Source organism: Protopterus annectens, chromosome 3.part1 (assembly GCF_019279795.1).
Source record: "Protopterus annectens isolate FY-2018-M chromosome 3.part1, PAN1.0, whole genome shotgun sequence".
Lineage (NCBI taxonomy): Eukaryota > Metazoa > Chordata > Ceratodontiformes > Protopteridae > Protopterus > Protopterus annectens.
In genome coordinates, this window is record NC_056732.1 from 1,100,949,865 (window position 1) to 1,100,973,928 (window position 24,064).

Consider the following 24,064-nt stretch of genomic DNA (forward strand, 5'->3'; position numbering starts at 1 on the left):
TATCTTAGTTGGGTACCAGTTGTGGGCATTTAATCTATAAACACCTTTTGAATGAAATAGGCAAGATTTCTAGAAGTTCTATACAAGTGGGCTTTTGCTGTTTGCATGCGGGTTCTATGGGTGAAGGCAAGTAGATGGTCACTAGAGATATTTGGGAGGGTTCTTGTATGGGCATACGAGGGTGTGAGACGAATATCCAGTTTAGGGTTGATTCAGTTTGTTTACTACATGTGTGGAGACTTTGATAAGTTGAGTAAACCTATACAAGTCTAAACTATTTGATGGGTAGCCGAAGATGAGAGTTTGCTAATTTATGTTAGTATCACCCAGAATGATCATTTCATTTGAGATGTTCTGGGTTGTCAGGAGGTGTTGATCCCTTTCTTGAACCTTTGATGTGTTTGGCAGTTTATGTTGCTAATGGGTAGAGTAACATAACTATGTATCTTCTTGCCAAATCTGTTCAAAATCCTGTTATCATTCCTTCTCATTAGCAGGTATATACACGACTGCAGAAATCTTGGAACTTCTTACAGCATCCAAAGAGACGACTACTGGATCAGCAACCGGATTTTTGTTTAAATGTTAATGCTGGTTCTGCCTTCTATAAAATCTGTCAGCTTTTCTGTTGCAAGTTGCTGAGAAATCAGCTCCAAAGATACCACCTCAAATGCCAGGATCACATGGGAAAGAGAAAAAGGCTTGCACTCATCATACTCCAACAATTCAAAATACTGCTTCTGAGCAGTAGATACTTTCACCACCAGCTCCATTTGAACTGATCAGTTGTGCTCTATACATTTTTTGAGCAGCAGTACATTCTTTCACCCTGCCCCCGCATTCGAAGTGCTCTCTCATGTGGTTAAGGATTCTCCCAAATGAGATACCTTCAGGGTGGCACACACCAAGTGAATTTTATCAGAGTATCTTTTTCCTCCGCTAGGTCCAAATCTGAGAAGGGCTGCAGTGTAGGGTTCCTTTTTCTCTACTTAGGTGTTTTGAGATCGGGGGTGGGGTAAGACTGGGTTTGTACAGCAGGGAGTGGCTCTCCACAGCATTATCAGGCACTTCTCCATAAACCACTTGTAGTTAAAATGCAACAAGAAACCCTGGGGCACCTCAAGTCCAGATGCTGGTAAGGCAGACTGAGACCAACATCTCATTATCAGCAGTTGGAAGACAGGTTGGCAGAAGCTGGATAGCAGTGTCTGAAGTAGCTCCTTGGCAGAACTCAATGAAAACCGTTCTAACATAAAAGCTCTGCAGCTAAGGAAGTACAAGTATGGCTTGTAATGTCCTGTGACCACAGGCAAGTTTTGTTTTTTTATTTAATTTACTCATTTAACAGGTTAGTAAACTGGTCAACATAACTAATCAAAAGAGAGTATATCCTATATATAAGCCTTACTATCAAAATTTAGAACTAAGGGTCGGAGAATATGGGAATGCCAAACGGCAGGTGGCAGATTCCCTTGTTTCCACACATTAATTGAGCAAGCGTCCATATCAGCGAATGGGATATGTGCTCGATGCTATGAATATAGATCGCAGTACAGTGCAGACTGGGAAATGCATCTGTTTCCTCACTGTAATGCGATCTCTGAGCTGGAATATATAGTTTGCAGGGGGGGTGTGGGGGGCGTAGGACTTAACCTTTGCACCGATACGGACATCACATTCAATATTAGACATAAATGTTGAATTTACTGAATTCGTTGAGCAAATTCAACATTTTCACCTACTTATGCAGGAATTCGACATTGAAATTCGATGTTAAACTTTTTTTTTTATGTCAAGATTTTGATAGTAAGCATATACACACAAACACATACATACACACGCACGTTAAACACGTTACAAATGTGATTTTGTGTGTGTGTGTGTGTGTGTGTGTGTGTGTGTGTGTGTGTGTGTGTGTGTGTGTCTCTGTGTATAGGTTTACTATCAAAATGTCACTATACAAATACATTCCTGTTTGGAACTTCAAAGGGAAGAGTGAAATTTAAATTGTTCATCATCTCAAGATATTGAATCAGATGAACAAATTCAGCAGATTCGACAATGTTGCTGAACAGACCACGTCATGTCCGTATTGGAGCTCAGGTAAGTGAAACTCCTACAACTCCCATTATGTTTTTGCAGGAGGGCGAGCTCCCTGCAGCCCCCTTTGGGGACTGTGTACCCACACTCACCTGCTAACTATATATTCTAACTCCGAGACTGCAGTACACTGAGGAAAAGGATGAATGTCCCAGGCAGACTGTACCGCAATCTCTGTGCAGTACATCAGATTTATATCAGCGAATGCACAGTAGCATTCGCTATGAACTTTCGAACAAAAAGTGCTCAGCAAAATGGACAAACATCCGTCATTCGATTCTCCATGTAAATGTATATGCATATGTATACATATACATGCACACACACACATTATATATATATATATATATATATATATATATAAATTCCACACAGACAGTTATTGGAGATCAGGATTAATCCCTGGACCCAGGAACTGCGACGGAAAATATCTGCTGAGCTATACTACTTCTCACACTGACTCATGTCTCAGACATCCAATGACTGGAGATGACAGCCACTAGAAATTCAGTTTTCCACAAAACCATTTATGTTTGCAAGAAGGCCAGAACCTTACAAGCTGGTGTATGACCAAATTCAACTTACTACTGTTATCCCATAGGTTGACAATTTTTCTCACTGTTAACAGGTTCAATACACATTTGTGAAATCATTTCAGAAGTTGAAATCAGGCCAAGAAAAAAGCCAAGCTCTGAACTGCAAGTCTGTTTTGCTGGACATCTTGCTTCTTGTAATCTGGGCTTACACATCGAACATCTCTTATATTTTGTGGCCAAAGTTTTCTTAGTGGCAGTTTTGAAAACAGTTGGACTAATATCTAAGAATATCCAAAACCTTTCTGGACAACCCAGATCAGATGATTTCTCCAACAGGGAAGCATGTCATTTCGATGATGGCAGTTTTGGTGAATGCAAAAATAATGACTACTGCTCACTGAAAGTACTTTTGCTGACAGTGGAGTTTGCCTTTTCTCCACTGCTGTGTAACCTTCCAGTTAGTATACACAAGTCTGATGGATGTGGGGGTGAAGGTACTTTTGGTGAGCAGTTATTTGTTTACATCACTGAAATTACCTTTAGTGACTCGATATGAATCCCATCAACAGTGAGGTATGAATATGAAAACTAAAGGCTATGAGTCATGATGAAATGTGAAGTCTCTGTGAAAGAAATCCAACATAATCAGTCAAAACAGGCACACAGATACTGTCATGGAAAACAAAAATATCAAGAATAAATATACTGTACTGTAGTTTTATAAATTAAACTAGGTAACTATAATCAAGGAATATCAGCCAAGAATGCATGGACAGGTGTGCAGTTGGGTTAAAGGGACACAAAAAAACGAAGGCAGGCCTTGGAAGACCCAGAAAACTGAAACCCACAGAAGGATAAACTGTCCTAGTCAGTTAAAATAAAACAAGAGGATGAAAGAACCCAAGTAAGACAGGTTCACTGTAGTAGAACTTGGGTTATGAAGCTAAATAGTAAGAGCAGACACAACATTCTTGTAAACCATAACCAGATCATAAACATTCACTGCTACATCTATGAGGAATAAAAAGAAGTTATGTACTCACCATAACATTCCATCAGAGTTGCTGCTCTTCATTTGTCTTCAACCTGTGGATACTTGGATACAACCGGATACGACTCGGACACATTTCCAGAATCTGATCCGAACTCCAAACTCCTCCCCTACCCACAATGCCCCCATCTTCCTCTTCCCTTCGGATCGAGTTTGCTGCTAACCCTAGCATCCAAATCTGACCCAAGGTCTTATTTCATAACCATAGGTTTCCAGATATAAAGAGAACAACAAATGAAAGATAAGGTGGTGACTATACCTTTTCTATCCAGACCACCAGGCAGCCACAATAAGGGCAGGGTGAAGGAGGGAGGGATGATAGAAGACAAATGAAGAGCAACAACTCAGATGGAACATTATTGTGAGTACATAACTTCTTTATCTGAAGTTGTCTTAATTTGTCCTTCAACCTGTGGGACAGAGTCCCCAGCTACCAACACACCTGGGAGGCCCTCATGGAAGGATATTCTGGAGCACGGCAGAGCAAAGGATGCCCTGATCCTGGATAGAATGTCAAACTTATAGTGTGAAATGAAAGTATGCAAAGATGCCCACGTGGCCGCAGAGCAAATATCATCCAGCAAAACACTGGATCAGAAGGCAGCTGAAGTAGCCATAGATCTAGTCGAATGAACCTTAGGATGTCCTGGCAGGGGGTAAACCTCTAGCTGAATATCTCAGGATAATACATTGGGAAATCCAACAAGCAATGGTAACTTTCGCTACAGGTTTTCCTAGAAAAGGCTTAGAATAAAAAACAAGGAGTTGGTCGGACTCATGGAAAGACTTAGTTCCATGCAAATAAAAACAATTACCGATGAACATCCAACAAATGCAATTTGTATTCCCCCTTGTTTTGAAAATTGGGAAAGAAAACAGGGAGATTAATAACCTGGTTAATGTTCGATTCCGAAGCCACCTTAGGAAGGAAAGCGGGATTAGTACGTAAAGACACCCTTTCCTTATGAAAGATCATATATGGAGGTTTGATTGACAATCCTGAAGTTCCAAAACCCCTTTGGCTGATGTAATGGCAATCAGGAAAGCCATTTTCCAAGACCAAAACTGCAAATCTACTGAAGCTGCCGGTTCTAAGGGAGAAGAAAACGGCGCTTGCAGAACCAGAGTACAATCCCAAGGAGGCGTTGGGTCCTTAATTGGTGGCCAAAGCAAGAAAGTGCCCTTCAAAAAAGCCTTGCAAAGCTTAGAAGAGAGAGAGGCCAGGTTGTCGCCTATGTGAAAATTAGATATAGCTGTTGGACCTTGACCGTAGAACTGGTGGCTCGGTGAAAAATGCTTGCCAAAAATTTGAGAACCACCAGAATTGAAGCAGTAAAAGGATCTAGGTCCTGTTGAGAGGCCCAGATAGCAAAACATTTCCACTTGATTGAATAAATCTTCCTAGTGGAAGCCTTATGAGCTGCAACTAATATTTTTTTTTACCTGTGAGCATAGCCCAGGTGTCCTGACTATCATGGGAACTGGAGCAGCCAATCGGTGAGCTTCAGACTGCCCAGGTCTGGATGAGGTATCCCTGAAGGATGAGAGATGAGGTCTGGAAATGGATCGAATACCCATGGAGGACACACTGTGTGAGAACATAGAGAGAGGTACCAGACTTGATGAGGCCAGAATGGGGCAATGAGGATGACTAAGCTCCCCAGCATGTGAGCTTTTTGAAGGAATTTCGGAATCAAAGATAGTGGAGGGTATGCATACAGATAGTGGAGGGTACGCATATAGAAGACCAGAGGACCAAGCATGAATCAGAGCATTTCTGGGGGCTACCCCTGTGGGGGGTTCAGAGCAAAAAGCTCACAGCATTTCACATTGAAAGGAGAGGCAAAGGGATCGCAGCAAGGCTGACCCCACTTTAGAAATATCTGTTTCACTACTGAAGGATTCAGAGACCACTCATAAGGCATCAGGATAAACCTACTGAGGCTGTCCGCTAGAAGTTGGACCTCCGCAAAATGTGCGTTGCAACCAGAAAATGGCCGGTGGAGATTGCCCACTCTCATGGCCTCACGACACAGGGGGTAAGACCTGGTTAACCCCCATTTGTTAAGGTACCAGACCACCAACATGTTGTCCATCTGGATAACTGTCCCGAGAGGAAGATGGGCATGGAGAGCTTGCAACACTAGGAGTACTCGCCCTCATCTCCAGGACGTTAATATGCAATTAAGTCTTGTGGGGACACCACGTGCATTGGACTGTCCTTCACAAACAATGCCCCCCCCCCCCACTCGAGTAGGGAGGCGTCTGTGGTCACTATGCCCAAGGGGGCTGACAGAATAAAGGGACGACCCCAAAGATCATCTAGGGAACAAATCCACCACACAAGAGAATCCTTGCATGCTTAAGAAACGCGAATCAGATGAGACAATGGAAGATCTAGCAATGAACTGCCAAACTCCACTGCAGTACCCTCATGTGCAATCAAGCTGTAGGCATGAAGGTGATAGTGGCCGCCATAGACCCTAATGCCCGTAAGGCCAATTCTGCCATCAGCAACTGGGCTTGAAGGATACACATGACATGATCTTTCAAGGACTGAATTGTGTTTGAGGTTAGAAAAACCTTGGTCTGATTTGTGCCCAACCGACCTCCAATGAAATCCAGAACTTGAAATGGAGTCAATAGGGATTTGTTGAGATTGATGGTTATGCCCAACTGATGGGCTATTTGAAGAAGGGAATCCCTTGCTTGGCAGAGTCTATGCCTGGAAGGGGCAGAAAGGAACCTATCATCTAGGTAAGGGAAGACCTGGAAGCCCTGCAGACAGAGGTGAGCTGCTACCACTGCCATCACTTTGGTGAACACCCTGGGGACTGTGGTGAGACTAAAAGGGAGTGCCCTGAACTGCTAATGACTGGCTTCCAGCTGGAAGTGGAGGAACCTCCGAGAGAACCTGTCCATCTTAATGTGGTAGTATGCGTCCTGGAGGTCAACCGAGCACATCCAGTCGTTCTCCTACAGGAAGGGATGGATAGATTGAAGAGTGACCATGCAGAGTTTTGTCTTGGCAACTGACAGATTTAAGGTGGAATGATCCAGAATGGGTCTTAAGTCCCCCATTTTTTTGAACTAAACAGAACCTGGAATAGATGCCTAATCCAGAATGGTCTATGGGACGGGCGGGATGACTCGCTTTTCTAGTAGCTTTGCAATTTCCAGTGCTGTCTCCTCCCTTTGCATGGGTGGGACCGTCTGGGAGGTGTTTGGGTGGGAGTGATGGATGAAGGAAGGGGATTGAATTGCCTCCGGATATGATGTGCAACACTCTACAATCATCTGTGATAGACTCCCAAGGCTGTTGGGTGTAGCGAGAAGCTTCCCCAACTACCTCCAGAGCTGAGCAGCCAAGCAACCCTTCAGGGCTACTGTGCAGAACTGTCCGAGAAAGGCTCTCGAGATTGCCGATTTCTCAGACCACGTCTGCCTCGGGGGCGGCATCTATCATAGAAGTAGCTAATAGTAATAGTAGCTCTGAGACTTTCAGAACCCCATCTTCTTTGCCCCTCACGGATTCCTTGAAAAGGTTCGTTGGGGGGTGGAGAAGTGGATCCCAACGGCAGACAAAGTCTTCCCATCCTTCTCGCTCTGGACAAGTGTGTCACGTAGTGACTTTCCAAAGAGGGTGGAACCATCATAAGGGGCATTAGTAAAAGAAGTCTTAAAGGGCTCTGAGAATGCACAGAGCCAGAGCCAGGTGTGATGCCTGATGGCAATGCCTGTCCCGGCAGCTCTAGCTACACCCTCAATAGCATGAGAGAGAAGCTACACAGAAGTGTTACCAATCGGTGTGAGGGTGGCCATGCGAGAAGAGAAAACCTTCTTGTCCTCTGTCATGGACTCTGGGGTAGACTCAATGATCTCCTTGACTAGATCTCTTTGGAGTCTAATTATGTGTGCCATATAGTTCAGCGTACATACTGAAAACATGGCTGAAGTGTACACCTGCTTCCCAAAGCAGTCTATCATCCTGGACTCTCTATTTGGCGGATGTACTGTGGACCTCTCCTGCAGGAGTGCCTTCTTAGTGGCTGCTGACACTACCATGGCATCTATGGGGGGATCCCTTGGTCCAGTAGGTCCTAACTGAGGGAGCACTCAATACTTTGTCAGGGCATTTGGGGATCGGCTCCACCATGTCCAGTTCCTTCCATGCCCAAGATGTAATTAGATCCACCAGTGGATCCGTGGGAGGGGACACCCAGGACGTAGATGGTCCTGCGACAGACACCTCTAGGAACACAAGAGTTGTCAGAGTTGGGTTTCTGGGGAGACCACCTCCCGCTGTGAATTACCTCCATGATGTCTCAAAGCAGATATCCATTGGGGGTGACCAGGGGGAACCCTCCCCTTCCTCCAAATCGGTGTCCTCCATGAGGGACTCGAAAGGGGAGTCAATATGCCTCCTTTTGCACATATGCTTTTGAGGCACCTTCCTCAGGGGGAGTGTCTGGGGAGGACTCAAAAACGTCTGGCTGCTTCCATGCAGGAGCTCCCTGGGGCGAAGAGAAGACAGGCTGTCCCAGAGGTAGCAGGATGGCAGAATCCATACCAGAAAAGTACAGTTTTGTACCTACCATAAATGTAGATGTTCGAAGATCCACATTGCTGCAGTCCTTACATATGGGTAGTCCGCTGTCCTCGGTCGGCCCGAATACCAAAGTATTAGGCTGACGTCGGTCAAGGCGCTTAAAACTGACATCAGGACGTCAGGGTACAAAAGCGCATGACCGACGTCATTTCCTCGGTCTTTTCTTGCCCCAGATGTCAGAAGGCCCTAACAAGAAAGGCCAAAGCCAAAAACCAGCAAAACCTAAACAACCACCCGTGCACTAACCATATTTACATTATGTACAACACAAAACACACCACCACCTTCAACAACAGAGGGGAAGGCGGGAGGGTAAATTGGACTGCAGCAATGTGGATCTTCGAACATCTACATTTATGGTAGGTACAAAACTGTACTATGTTCTTCATCTCACATTGCTGCAGTCCTTACATATGGGTAGAATCCCAAAGCAGAGGTAAGGGAGGATGGCAAAACTATAAGGAATTAGGAGCTGCCAACATGCCTTGCAAAATTGCAGTTGCAAATCCAGCCCTAGATTTAGAGTAAAGTGGAAGGTGGTAATGCTTAGAGAAAGTATGCACTGAACTCCAAGTAGCTGCTTCCAAAATATCTTTAGTAGCCACCCCGTTAAAAAGGCTGTAGAAGTGGCAGTAGCCCTAGTGGAATGAGGCCTAATCCCAGCTGGAATCTCCTTACCATGATGGGAATAACAGAAGGCAATACAAAACCCAATCCACTTAGAAATAGTTTGTTTTGACACAGGTTTGCCCTGAGAACCCAAAGCAAAAGAAACAAACAACTGCTGAGACTGCCTGAACCCTTTAGTTCTGTTCAAATAATATCGCAACTGTCTGTGTATATCCAAAGTGTGCAAAATCTTTCCCCTTTATTTTGGGGTTTGCATAAAAAGTAGGCAAATGAATAGTTTGGTTTAAAGCCACACTAGAAACCACTTTAGGCATAAAAGAAGGGTTAGTACAAAGACACCCTGTCCTTGTGGAAAATTAAGAAAGGCTCATCTGCCATAAGGGCCTGTAATTCAGAAACCCTTCTCGCAGAGGTAATGGCCAACAAAAAAGCAGTCTTCCAAGATAAATATTTCAACTCTGCTGATGCTGCAGGCTCAAAAGGTTGTAGAGTGAGTTTCTCCAACACAAAATTGAGATCCCAAGCAGGAGTTGGAGCTCTACGTGGGGTCTTATATTTTTGCCCCTCTAAGGAATTGCTTAAACAAAGGCTGAGAAAATAATGGTGGGTCACAGTCATAGTGAGCAGAAATTGCTGCAGCATGAACCTTTATAGAGGAGAAGGACAAACCCTTGTCCAATAACTCAGTAAGGTATTGAAGCGCAACACTTAAATTAGGTTTAGAAACATCAAAATCCTTTGCAGTACTCCAAAACAAAAATCTCCTCCATTTATCTCGTAAACTTTCCTTGTACTAGGCCTTCTGGCCTCCAAAATAACATTCAAAACTTGTTGTGGAAGCTGAGACCCTCCAGGGTTTAAAACAGAATATGCCAGGCTGTCAGATGTAGAGAATGAAGTTTGACATTGAGTAAATGACTGTTCTCCTGAGACAGCAGGTGAGGAATCGAAGGCAAAGGCCATGGAGGCTCCTGTACCAGACTTCTCAGTAATGGGTACCAGTGCTGTCGAGGCCAATCTGGAGCTATTAAAATCATGTTTGGCTTGTCCTGTCTGACCTTCAGGAGTACCTTTGGGAGGAGAGGCAGAGGTGGAAAGGCATACACGTGAAGATTGCTCCAATTGAATGAGAGAGCATCCACTTTCCAAGCCGAGGGATGAAACCTTTTGTGCAAAACTTTGGCAGCTGGTAATTCAGTGGAGAAGCGAACAGATCTATGTCTGGAGTTCCCCATAACACTGTCAATCTCTGAAATACATGAGGATCCAATTTCCACTCGTGGGGATCCATAATTTGTCTGCTCAACACATCTGCTAAGGAGTTCTGTGCTCCTGGCAGAAACCTTGCCTGAAGATTTAGCTGTAAACTGAGAGCAGTCTCCCACAAAATCATTGCTTGTCTGCATAGAGGATAAGAATGTTCCCCTTGCTTGTTGATGTACCACATGACAGTTGTGTTGTCTGTTTGAATCAACACCTGCCCTGGAAGAAGTAAATCCTTGAAAGCTATCAATGCAAATTGGACTGCTAACATCTCCTTCAAGTTGATATGTAGATGTTGAAGTCTGGCAGGCCACGTGTCTTGTATCCATTTTCCATTTAGATGAGCTCCCCAAGCTTTGTCTGAGGCATCTGTCGTTAAAATCTGACTCGCCTCTGGCAGGGTCACAGAGAGTCCCTTGTTTAGGTGACATCCCTGAGCCCACCACAAAAATTCCTTTTGAATGCAAGGTATTATTTGAATGACAGTGTCCAAATCTTGGCAGTGCTGTGTCCATACATTCTTGAGATACCATTGTAGCTTCCTCATATGCAGTTTGGCATTGGGAAGTACCAGAATACAAGATGCCATGAACCCCAAGGCTTGAAGGACTGTCCTTGCAGTCAGCCTGGACTGATGAGACAACTGATGGAAGTAAAGAAAAAGATTCTTTTGTTTGTCCGGGGTCAAAAAGGCCATCTGGGATGCTGTATTCAGTCTCACACCCAGAAAGCACATGTCCTGAGAGGGTACTAGACTGGACTTTATTTCGTTCACAGAATACCCCAGGCATCTTAACACTGCCATCACATACTGTAAATGATGAAGAAGTTCGTCCTTTCCTTGGGCCAGTATCAGGCAATCGTCCAAATAAGGATAAATTTGTATTCCTCTTAGCGTGGAAAAAGCTACCACTGGAGCCAGAACCTTCGTGAACACTCTGGGCGCAGTAGATAAGCCAAAGGGCAATGCAGAGAACTGATAATGTGAAGTCCCAGCCCGAACGCAGATACTTCCTGCAACTGGGCCTGATAGGAACATGAAGGTAAGCCTCCTTGAGATCCAGGGTCACCATCCAGTGATCTTTGCCCAGCAGAGGTAAAAGCTGTTGTAACGTTAACATTTTGAACTTGGGAATGTCCAGATATGTGTTGAGGATGGATAAATCCAAAATTGGTCTCCACGTGTTTCCTTTCTTTGGTACTAGAAACAGGCGAGAATAAAATCCTAGGCCCACTTCTGACAGAGGAACCGGTTGTATGGCCCCTATTTGAAGTAGTAGAGAAATTTGTTTGCGAGCCTCTAGTCTTTGCTGAGGAGGAACGTCCGGCATGCCTTTGAAAGGAGGCAAGGTATGGAAATAAAACTTGTAACCCTGGTGTATGATATCCAATACCCATTTGTCTTGGGTAACCAACATCCAATTTTCCTTGAAGAGTGCTAACCTTCCTCCCAAAGGTGCTGCCAGGCAAGAAGGATCTGGCAGCTGCAAAGTAGGTCATTGGGCCTGTTTACGAAAGGACTGGCCCCTGCCCTCACCGAAAGATTGTGCAGGGGAACTCCTGTTCTAGGCCTGAAAGAACTCTGAGCTCTGCCCCTACCACGCCTAGATCTACCCCTAGACTGAGAATCATAAGAAGGATACGCCCACCCCTTAGCAGGCCAATTCCTACTAAACTGAGGCTGAACTTGCAAAAAATCTTTAACAGTCTGCATAGACTTAGCCTTGTCTTCAATTTTCTTCAAGACTGACTCCACAGGTGAACCAAACAACACATCAGACTGCAAAGGAGCATCCAAAATCCTTGTCTTAACATGGTCAGATAAATTCTGATCCTTCAACCAGGCATGCCTGCGAAGAACTGAGCCAGTGGCAGCCACCCTAGACGAGGCCTGCACAGCATCAAAACCACACTGTAAAGAATGCTTACCCACCTGTTCAGAGACATGCACCAAATCTTGCAATTCTTTACACTCGATGCCTTCCGCCAGAGCATCCACCTTAGACTTCAACTGAGAAAGAAGAAAGTTTTGATATTTCAACATATGAAACTGGCAATTCAAAGCCCTCATAGCTAAGGTAGAAGATGTATACACCTTTTTTCCCCATCTATCCAAAGCTCTGGCTTCTTTATCTAAAGGAACCGGATTTTTTACAATAGAGGCCTTGACACCCTTAGGTCCTTGACTAATAGTTTCTGGGTCCGCCCTAGGACTCTTATAAAGATATCTGTGAGCCTCAGGCACCCTGTAATACCTATCCGGCTTAACAGGAGCAGGCGGCAGAGAATCAGGATTAAGTGAAGCCTCTGCAAACACATCTTCCACAACATCCAGAACAGGGGTATAGCCAAAGGCCTATGCTGGGGTAACAGCAAAACTCCCTAAGCCTTTTCCTAGAATCAGAGAAGTCCTGACCTTCCCACTTAAAATGTTCCCTCATAGAATGAAGAGTCTCTGAAAAGAAAAATCCTCTGGAGGAGAAGCAGAAGGAGTGGAATCATCTGCATCAGAATCAGAATAAGGAGAGTACTCCTGCAAGTCTTCAGCCGAAGACTCTGAAACATCCGAAGCCTGTTCAAAACTTCCCAACTCTGGCTCCACCCTAGGCCTCTTATCAGGAGGGGGCATAAAACCTCTAATCAGAGTAATCAAATCTTCTGCCATTTTAAGCATGTGCTTCTTAGGCACAGACCCTGCTGAACTAGGAGAGACCCCAACAGGAGCTAAAACTGGCCTGTCTCTGGGAGAAGCCTTGGAAACCGAAGGAGAAGGCCTAACCACCCTAGGAAGGGAGGGGAGTACAGTAACTTGAGAAGCCCCTTCGCCTGACCTGCCTCCTGAGAGACTACTTCCTGCAAAATCAAAGTCTCCCCCTGAGACTCCAGAGAAGTCTCCGTCGGAACCACCGGTTCCACTGAAGCCTCTAAAGAACCGGCGTCCGGAACGGATGACTCATCTTGCCTGGGTTTAACTGCTTTGTCTTTGCGCTTCTTTGCAGAAGCGGGCGCCGGAGAATCCGACGGCATATTATAATTGCACCGCTTCCCAAAGACCAGCCTAGCACAATCTAACCTTCGCTTAATAGTGCGTTTATTGAACCTAGCACAAAAGCGACACCCAACAACGTCATGCTCAGGCCCCAAACAAGGAATACACAAAGAATGATAATCCCTATGCGGTATCTGTTTCCCACAAGAAATACAGTTATTCACTTTTTCTGACATCCGGTAAAATACTGAGGCAAGAAAAAACCAAAATAATCCCCAACGGGGTACTTAGCCAACTTGGATTCGGTCTGAAACTCCGAATTCAAAAAATTTCAGAACGCCGAACGGCACTTGCAACGCTGCTTCTGCATCGGACCATGCGGCAAAAAAGACTGAGGAAATGACGTCGGTCATGTGCTTTTGTACCCTGATGTCCTGATGTCAGTTTTAAGCGCCTTGACCGACGTCAGCCTAATACTTTGGTATTCGGGCCGACCGAGGACAGCGGACTACCCATATGTAAGGACTGCAGCAATGTGAGATGAAGAACATCAGAGGGAGCTAGGGTGGACTTTGAAGATGATATTGTCATGGGACTCGATGGGATCAAGAGAACTCTCTCTACCACTCGAAGGCAGAAGGAGAGCGAACCATCTGAGAAGGGGTTACATATGGGTCTGCCACCCTCTGGATCAACGGAGGAGTCAGCGCAGAACCTCCAGGTGCCGAGACTCTGATTGGAAGGCTCTGCTCCGAAAAAATTGGAGCCTACACCATCCTCTCAGATCCGTTGCCCAGGCTACGGCTCCGAGAGCCAGATTGATCCAAGCTCGTCGGATCTGACCTACTCAAGGCAATGGCCAACTTCAAGGTACAGGGTACCATCGGCGCCACCCGCTCAACGCCAAGAGTCCTCAGATCCAAGGGCACTGGAACCAAGGGTCGGATTGGAGAAGGAGTAATTGGTAGGAACGTGGACTGCATCCCCCCCACTCCAGAGGGAGAGGGGACAGGCAAGACTCCCATCTGTATCTTGGTGCGGATAAATATTCGCATCATCCTGTCCACCTCTGCTTCGGAAAGGCTGCAGGTGGATCAGAAAGAAGAGGCCACCAATACTGGCCTAGAGTGTTAGTGAGGTGAAACTGGGGGTGGCGAACAGATCCGAAGCTCCTCTGGCTCCTAGGAGAAAGGAGGGGAACAGAGTTGGGGAGACTGGTTTTGGAGTCTAGTGGACCTTGGATGGTGGACCAGCGGAGAACTAGCGATCAGGGGACCACTTCCTCAGCTTGTCCTTGCGTTTGTGTTTGTCCCCATCCCCGAACCTCTTGGTGGGAGGGTGAGTCCCAGAGGTCGGGGCAGAGACAGAAGTAGAAGCCTGGGGTGAAGAGGCTTGGGCCCTGGTGGTAGGAGGGGAAAGAAGGCCTTTTAAAATCAGATTGTTCCTCCTGCCCATCAAAGCGTGGGGACTGAAGCCCATGCAGATGGAACAAGAGGATTCTAGATGGGCAACTCCTAAGCATACAATGCACAGCGTGCGGTCATCAGCTGGGGAGAGCTTATGGCCACATTCCCTGCAATTACGGAAGCCTGGCTTGGGATTCTCAGACATAACTCAAGCAGAGAGGTCAAACCAGAAACACACACACATGCTCTCCCAATAGAATGAGAGAAAGAAGTTTTTTTTGTTGCACAGACGCGAACAGAGCGAGGGAGGTAGAAAAGATGGAAGGAAAAAAAAATAAAAGGAAAGAAAAAAGATCACAAAAACTCAATCACTTACCACAATATAAACTCAGAGCAGTGGACCACAATGCTTATGCTAGCGTGGCAAATGAGATCTGAAGGGAGAAGGAAAACAGGGCATTATGGGTAGGGGTGGAGCTTGGAGCTTAGATCAGATGCTGGAAAAGAGGACAAGTTGGATCTGGTCAGATCAGACTACCCACAGGTTGAAGGACAAATGAAGACAACTTCAGATTTACAATATTCATCCATTAGTTTCAAAACATACTTCATCCAATTTAGGGTTGAGGGAGCCATGAACTAACTTGACAAGGAATGGTCATAAGTAAGGTAATCAACTATGGAGAGGATATCAGTCTGTCACCACACAGAAAAACTCCCATAAAGGACAATGTGAACCTTGCCAATTCACCTACCACGTCTTTGAGCAGTGAAAAGAAACTGAGGCCTCTGATAAAAATGTATACTTGCAGAAGAACATGCAAATGTAACACAGAAGTTACCTCAGCCAGAGTCAAGCTTTATTCAAATCAAAGATTATATAGACTAAACCTCCATCTATTGAATAAAATATTAAGTGCACAATTTAGAGTTAAGTACTATATAAAGCAACAATCACATTTACCTGTGTTCAGTACTGGATGATAATACTCTTCCTTGTTGACCATCATTAATAAACTACTATTTTTACACAATCCACCAGTGGGATACCTTGGGGCCTTGTGCTGGGACTGCTCCTATTTGGCATCAAATTCTCAGAGATAAAGGCTAATGTCAAGGGCCTCTAGCTAACCAAGTTCACAGATGACTGCAAATTATGCGCTATCATAGATTCCTCCATGATACAAACATCTTACAAGAGGGTCTAACATAGGCAAAGGGGGTTGGTATAAGGCTTAGGGTGCTTACCTCACAGTCACAAATGACTGGTGCCAAAGTTAAAGACTAAGACTCAATGTCACAAAATGCATTATAGTGCCTTTTAGGAAAACTGCCATTCAGGGATGATAAAACATCCCTAAGTGTTGACTCAGTCATCAGGGATCTGGGAACATATGTAGACAGTAATCTGGCCTTTGGCCAACATGCGGTCAAGGTAGTAAGAAAATCATTCTCTATTACCAAACTTATAAGGGTATCACATCCGAGTCCAAGAATGTCACAGTGCCACTTTATTCAGCCTTTATCAGACCCATCATTGAGTATAATGATCCCTTCGCCATGTATCTGACCAAACGTATGCAACAGTTGGAATGCCCACAAAGGTTCCTTAGCAGGAAAACCCAGGGTAATAACACATTGTCCTATACAGATCATCTTAAATCTCTCTCTCCATACTCTAGTCTCCTACAGGTTACTGACAGGCACTCTATCCTGACATACAACTCATCCTAGGATTCAGCTCTGATGGACCTTTTATGATCAGGTCTGATGGACCATCTGCAAAAGGAACAGCATCAGAACCACTAGATCCAAGGATTTAAATTTTACTTGTGACATACATAATACTTTGCTAGCAAGACAGATGTGTCTCAGAGGATCCCCATGCTCTGGACAATGCTCCCCATCCACATGAAGCAGAATTCATTCTAAACCCTAGTTAAGTGTAACCCTGACCAATGGATGGGAAATCAGAAATTCTTCCTGGGCCTGGACCCCATGTCTCTGATAGACTGAGTTAGACAGTAATACCCAAAGTAACGTACCCTCACACACACAAACACACACAACCTCTATAAACTTCCTAACATACCTCTGCGCAATAAACATCCACGATACACAGGGACACAACTAGGTTGGATTGCACGGATAGGCTTATAAAGGCCCCAGTGTTAATTACCCTAATATACAACTATGAACTATAATACAAATAGAAATATTTACATGAACTACATGCCTGTGACAAAATCCTCATCTTGTCATACAGTCATGGGCTACTTCACAACTAACTGGTGATAGACAAGATGACATTAAAAAAAGACAAGTAATCCAGACAATTTATTCCTCTCGCTACTACTCATGTTTACTGCTACATAAGGTATATACTGCATAATGTTGTCATCACCCTGAAGAGAAAAAGCCAAATGAAGTTTCTCTTCCCTTAGTGCAAATCATCTCTCACACCTAAATGTAATCTCCAAAACTTCCATTAATATACAACTCAACATGCTGCCATTACAGAAGAGTAAGGTGATAAAGCACAACAGGCAACCAGAACAGGAATTTCTTAGAAAGCTGCCAAAGCAGGTAGCAAAGGGAACAACAGGACAATGTTTAAGGGACATAACTCGCTTCCCTTTTGAGGGGTTATGTAGGCAGGATTGTGAAATGGAACCCTTCTGTTAAGTGGATGTGGTCTTATGGGTTAAAGGAAATCGACAAAATCTAGGCGAGCCTTTGGAAGGCCCAGAAAAGGATACCTCTGTGAAATAACAGAAACTACATAATTAATACAAATCTTATTTGGGGGCATTAACAGACAATGAAGTAACTGTATTAAAAGGAGAAGCAGCTAACCAAATGACTTTCAGCAAACAGCAGTCTGGTAGACGTCTATTACATAAATGATTTTCACACAAATTATTCCCTAAATACAGGTCAACAGTCAAATATAAGAAGAGATGGTTATGATTCATTAATACTGTAAAATGCCAAGAGTCTAGAGTTATCAAACAAAACATTAAAAGTACCTCTCATTAGACTTTCTAATTAGCCACTACTAATTGCATGCTTTTTCAATCCAGTTTTACGTAAATTGGAAATACACTTCTGATAATAATTGTACATATTCATATATTCCTGTATGCAATTTTAATAAATATAGTTACTGCTTATGCAATTTGTATCTGAACAATATCCTGTGTTTTGTCTGGAGCTAGCTTCCAGAGTTTCTACTGTAAACCACTCTTGTTAGGCTAGAACAAGCCAATTAAAATATATTTTTTAATTAGGGTAACTTACTGTTCAAAAGAATAAATGGAAATCCCAGAAAGACTGGGAGTGAGAACAACATAGAATGGACTGCTGATCAAGACGAGGAAAACTGACAAAAAAGAACAGCTGAGCAGATAAGGATTATGATGTCCTGGTCACTGACTAAGTGGCCCTCGCAAAACTGAGATATGAAGACAATGCATATCAAAGAGGACATTAACTACTATTTTTTTACCTTCTACAACTACTGGCATTAAACTAACAGATATTATCTGACAGAAAGACACTCTTTAGAGGGTCATCCCTACTGTCTAAAAGAAAGAAGGAAAAGCATTCAATTAAAAAAATGATGAATGTGAGGTTCTGTAAGAGTGATCCAACTGTACTTCAGAATGAAAAGCAAACCAATGGAATGAACAACACTGATCAATTTCAATTCTGTTCTTTCCTCCATGTCTGGAAGTAGGTACCATAAATGATTGGCTTAGATATAAGAAAAGTCAAAATCTTAGCTTTCATAGTGTGTCACTGTAAAAAAATGCAAAAAAAGATATACTTGCAGAGCCACTGAATGCTCAGTTGGAATTCTTGTGAACTTATGTTACCAAAGCATAACAATGAAAATGTACTGCAACAAAACTAGAAGTCTTCTCAGTTTAGAGGAAAGTAAACACACCTAGTTTTTATGTAACAGATGAATTTAAATGTGATGCAAAATGATGAGTTTTTTCAATTATGTTCTTTACAGGTGGCCAGGAAAGAGCACTACAGATGCGATGTTTGCTCTGATAGTGTTGATGGAGAAGTACAGAGAAGGTCAGAAGGAGTTGCATTGAGTCTTTGTGGATTTAGAGAAAGCATATGACAGGGTGCCTAGAGAGGAGTCTATTGTATGAGGAAGTCGGGAGTGTCCGAGAAGTATGTAAGAGTGGTACAGGATATGTTACGAGGGTAGTGTGACAGCGGTGAGGTCTGCAGTGGGAGTGACAGATGCGCTTAAGGTGGAGGTGGGATTACATCAAGGATCAGCTCTGAGCCCTTTCTTATTTGCAATGGTGATGGACAGGTTGACAGACGAGCTCAAACAGGAGTCCCTGTGGACTATGATGTTTGCAGATGACATTGTGATCTGTAGTGAGAGTAGGGAACAGGTGGAGGAGACCCTGGAGAGGTGGAGATATGCTCTAGAGAGAAGAGGAATGAAGGTCAGCAGGACTAAGACAGAATATGTGTGTGTGAATGAGAGGAAGGATAGAGGAATGGTGAGGATGCAGGGAGTAGAGGTGGTGAAGGTGGATGAGTTTAAGTACTTGGGATCAACAGTTCAGAGTAACGGTGAGTGTGGAAGAGAGGTGAAGAAGAGAGTACAGGCAGGATGGAGTGGGTGGAGAAGAGTGTCAGGAGTGATTTGTGACAGACGAGCATCAGTAAGAGTGAAAGGGAAGGTCTACAAGAGGGTAGTGAGACCAGCTATGTTACATGGGTTGGAGACAGTGGCACTGACAAAAAAGGCAGGAGTCAGAGCTTGACGTGGCCTAGCTGAAGATGTTAAGATTTGCACTGGGTGTGACGAGGATGGACAGGATTAGGAATAAGTATATTAGAGGGTCAGCTCAGGTTGAAAGGTTTGGAGACAAATTCCAGAGAGGCAAGATTATGTTGGTTTGGACATGTGCTGAGGTGAGATGCAGAGTATATTGGGAAAAAGATGCTAAGGATGAAGCTGCCAGGTAACAGGAAAAGAGGAAGGCCTAAGATAAGGTTTATGGATGCGGTGAGAGAGGACATGCAGGTGGTTGGTGCGACACAGCAAGATGCAGAGGACAGGAAGAAATGGAAACAGTTGATCTGCTGTGGCGACCCCTAATGGGAGCAGCCGAAAGAACAAGAAGACAGGTGGCTTTCTTTTTAAGAATTTTCTTCTAAAACAAGTTAACTGGAATTTTTCCCCAGTAATGTTTTTTAGGGTCAGTTAAATGTAGTTCACTTGGCATGGGTTTGTGATAAAGGGGGATCATAGAAGGTTACTAGGCTAATGGCACCACGGCCCTTACAAGCCTAGCCAAGTTCAGCGCATGTTCCCAAGGGTGCCTGGTTCAAGCAGACATTAAAATCAGCACCTACGACTCCTGTCCAAGAGGGACAGTGACAGAACTCCTGGGGTGAATTTCTGGTTACCCATACAATCGTCCAAATTGCACTTAAATAGGGCCAATGAGGGGCTTTAACGTGAATAGGAAGCATGTTCCAAAGGTGGAGAAACCTCAGAGACAAATCTGTCTCTGCATTAAGTTCTGTTGATGTCACATACCAAGGTTAGGTTGTTTGAACGAGTGAGCCCTTTGCCATTTGACTTGCGAATGTGCAGCATTTCCATTAAAGCTGGGTCACAGAATGCTGTACATGCAAGGCACAGGTCGCCTCTAAGCAGTCTGTATGACACAGAGTAAAGCAACAATTATTTCAGTCTGTCCGCATAAGACAGATCTTGAAGATCCTGAATTTTCTTTGTAAGTAACCTTTGTGGTCTCTCCAATTGCTGCAGGTGTTTGGAAAGGAACATACCAAAGGGAGTGTTGTACTCTATTATTGGCCTGATGAGGGAAGGATACAGGGGGGTTATAATCTGTTTTTTTTTCCTGGAGGCAATGTCTTTCCTTACGAGATGAGCAATATAAAGTGCCCTTTTTACTATTGTGGAGACATGGTGATCGAAGTTAAGGTTGCTGTCCACCTATGTGCCCAAATCTCTCACAACTGACTGTGTGCTTAGGTTATTGCTACTGATGAGATAGTTTGCAGGAACATCACTCTTGCCGAAGGGGATGATAATGCATTTTTTTGTTTAGGTTTAAGATCATGACTTTGGCACCAGTCATTAGTCTGTGTAAGACATTCTTGCAGGATATTGACATTACTAAGGGTTTCAATGATCACTCCCAGTTTGCAGTCATCGGCAAACTTTTGTCAGCCAAAGTCCTTTAGTTTTAGCCTGTACTTCAGAGAAGTAGATTTCGAACAGGAGGGTTCCCAGAACAGATCCCTGTGGAATACCACTGGTTACAGGTCTGTTGGAGGAGGGAGAGTCCCCTATTTTGACTGTATGAGTTCTACCAGCGAGTCAGTTTGCAACCCATCTGACAATATATGGGTTGATACCCAGCTGGGTGAGTTTATCAATTATGCCGGAGTGGGGGATTGTGTCAAATGCCTTGGCCAAAGTCTAGGCAGGCCGTATGCACAGATCTGACTTCGTATAGGGCTTTGGTGACTGTCTCCAAGAAGTCTATCAAGTTTAACAGGCATGATTTCCTCTTTGCAAAGCCAAACTGGGTGGGGTCGAGAATTTGGAGATTTCCTATACTTTGCTAATAAGATCCATGATGATTTGTTTCACGCCCTTATGGATAAAGCTGTTCATGCTTATTGGTGTATAGTTCCCGGGGTCTGTGGATGCACCCCCTTTGTGCAAAGGTATGATGGCAGTGGATTTCCATTCTGTTGGGACAAAGCCAGTGCTTAAGCTGTGATTGAAAAAGCCTGCTCAATGGTGATGCTTATTCTTGTTTTAACAGCCCGGGATGTTGTCTGTTCCCACAGAGGCTCTGTATTTGGCCTTGGAGAGGGCAAGTAAGACCTGCTCCTCAGAGATGCTAGGCAGGGGACAGGTGTTTTGGAATGCTTTGCGGTATATATGACGGGGACTGGGGAGTGAAGTTTTCACTGAACCTGTCAGCCAGTAGGTTTGCTACATCCACAGGTTCTATATATGTAATACCATTAACTAAGAGTTAAGTGCAGATCTGGGCCTCATCTTTGACGTTATGGATGTAACTAAAGAATGCCTTGTGGCTATCCTTAGTTAGGGAAGCTAATTTGGAGTCTTAGTTAGCTTTAGAGGACTTCACTTGGAGTCCTATTTGCTTGTTTAAGTTGAGGAGGGAGTGTTTCCAGTTTTGAGACTGTTTCTTCCTACTCTTAGACAGCATTTTTTTTCTCCTATTGTATAGCCTATTAATGCCAGTTGTCCACTAGGCAGGTTTGTTTTTCCTCAAAGATCTTGCTTTGGTTCTATCTGGTATGGCAGAATCAATACAATTGTACAGGTGCTTGTATAAAGCACTGGTGTATACCTCAGCATAGGTGTCTGTTCCATGAGTGGAGGGAGGGACTATGAAGCTATTTATGCCATCATGTAAGAGGCTGTAATTGACCTTGGAGAAGTTGTTTAGTCTAGTTGTTGCTATGTGGGGGGGGGGGGGTGAGTTATAGTTACTTCTAGCAAGACTGATTTGTGGTCAGATCTCACCAGGGATGGCCACAGACTGGGGGTAGCACAGCAGTCCCCCATGTTGTTGAGCACCAGGTCCAGGTTGTTTAAGCTCCTTGTGGGTGTGTCAACCAACTGGTCTAGGGCATTGGAGTTAAAGTCCAGGAACCTTTGGGCAAGTGAGTTAGAACACGTATAATTTACCAAGTCTATGGACAGGTAATTAAAGTTGCCCAAAACCAGGGTGTTTGGTTGTATCTTGATTGAGTCAAGTAGATCCAAGCAGGCTGAGTGGATATCCTGATTCATGGAGGGAGTCCTATAAGCTGGCAATGACCAGAGGAGAGGTCTTACTTACAGTCAATTGCGCCTGAAGTAATTCAAGGGAATCGTACCGTTTAACCACTCTAGATGTGTATTTATCTTTAATGAATAATGATACACCACCTATTTTAGTTCTCACACCTTCAGTTTGTGGTCTGAATGTGTGGAAGGAAATGTAACCTGGTATAGCTGGGGTGCTCTCCTCAGCTTTAAACCAAGTCTCAGTGACTAAACAAATGTCAGCACCTTCCAGTGTAAGGACTGCTTTCAGGGAGTAGATTCCTAACATTTAAGCAGTATAACTTTGAGGTTGTTTTTAGACTGTATTTTTACTTTGGGAATTTTGTTCTTGTGACATTGCCTAAAAAAGCTAAAAAAGGCTCTATGGGAATGGCAAGAGCATTAGCCAGTAACCGAAATCCAAGGAGTGACAGATGAAGACCATCTCTGGCAAAGCATCAAGTTCTGTCAACCATGTCATCCCAGGCTGAGAGATACTGGCTCCCCTTTGAATGACACCAGAAACTAAGTCAACTGTTGAAGTCAATCATTTTTTGTTTGTACTGAGGTATCATCATAGGCAAAGGTAAAATGCTGCTTAAGGCTAGGGACATACCTACCTGAGACACAATCCAAGAGCTCAGTCATGTATCTCTTCATATAATCCACTGAGACACGTCTCAAGTCATTCACACCAGCATGGACTATGACCGAGTCATAACAGTGCCTGTTGTTCAGAGACTTGAATGTGTGTGTGATGTGGTGGATCCTGGCACCTGACGGACAGCTGATCGTGACCTTTTCCTTATCCATCCTGGTGAGAGGGACATCTGTGTGCCTCACAACTGAGTCGTCTATGACTAAGATGTTTGTTTTTTGTTATACGTTAGGGGCTTGACTGGTGAGACATTGGTGTGTGATATATTATATGTACTATATTCTGGAGTGGAGGTATTATGTGAAGCATGCTTGTGAGGTCTCTGATGTTTAGGTAAGCTTTGTGTTAAGGACCTTCGCATATGTAAGTTTATGTGTTGCTGGTTTGGTAGGTGAAGGAGATGAGGTCTGTGAGGGATAAAGCCCTGGTTATGATGCAATGTACCATGTTCAGATAGTGGTTTTGGCACAAGAAGATCAGGCAAGAGAAGATGTCAGGGATGCCACTTGACCATCTTGGGGAGGAGGTTTTGGTTGGGTGATGATGCAAGCAGAAGCTTGTGCTGCACTAAAAAAAAAAGCAAAGATCACGGATGTGTGCTTGGCACTTCCAAACTGGTAATAACAGTCCTCAGTGTGTAGGTGGAAGCAAGCGCGCACACACACACACACACACACACACACACACACACACACACACACACACACATGCACACTCACGCACGCACATTCACGCACGCACACTCACGCACGCACGCACACTCACGCATGCACACTCACGCATGCACACTCACGCATGCACACTCACGCATGCACACTCACGCATGCACACTCACGCATGCACACTCACGCATGCACACTCACGCATGCACACACACGCACACACACACAGGGAGGGTCACAGAAAGTACCACAGTGCCACAGGTGTTTGTGTCTGCTAAATGGAGAAGGGTTTG

General features: G+C 44.2%; 1 protein-coding gene across 1 annotated transcript in view; it reads right to left on the reverse strand.

Annotated features, from left to right (window-relative positions):
• LOC122797753 (trafficking protein particle complex subunit 9-like) overlaps positions 1 to 24,064 on the reverse strand; it is a 3,992,710-nt gene that overhangs the window by 3,175,101 nt on the left and 793,545 nt on the right. The window lies entirely within an intron of this gene.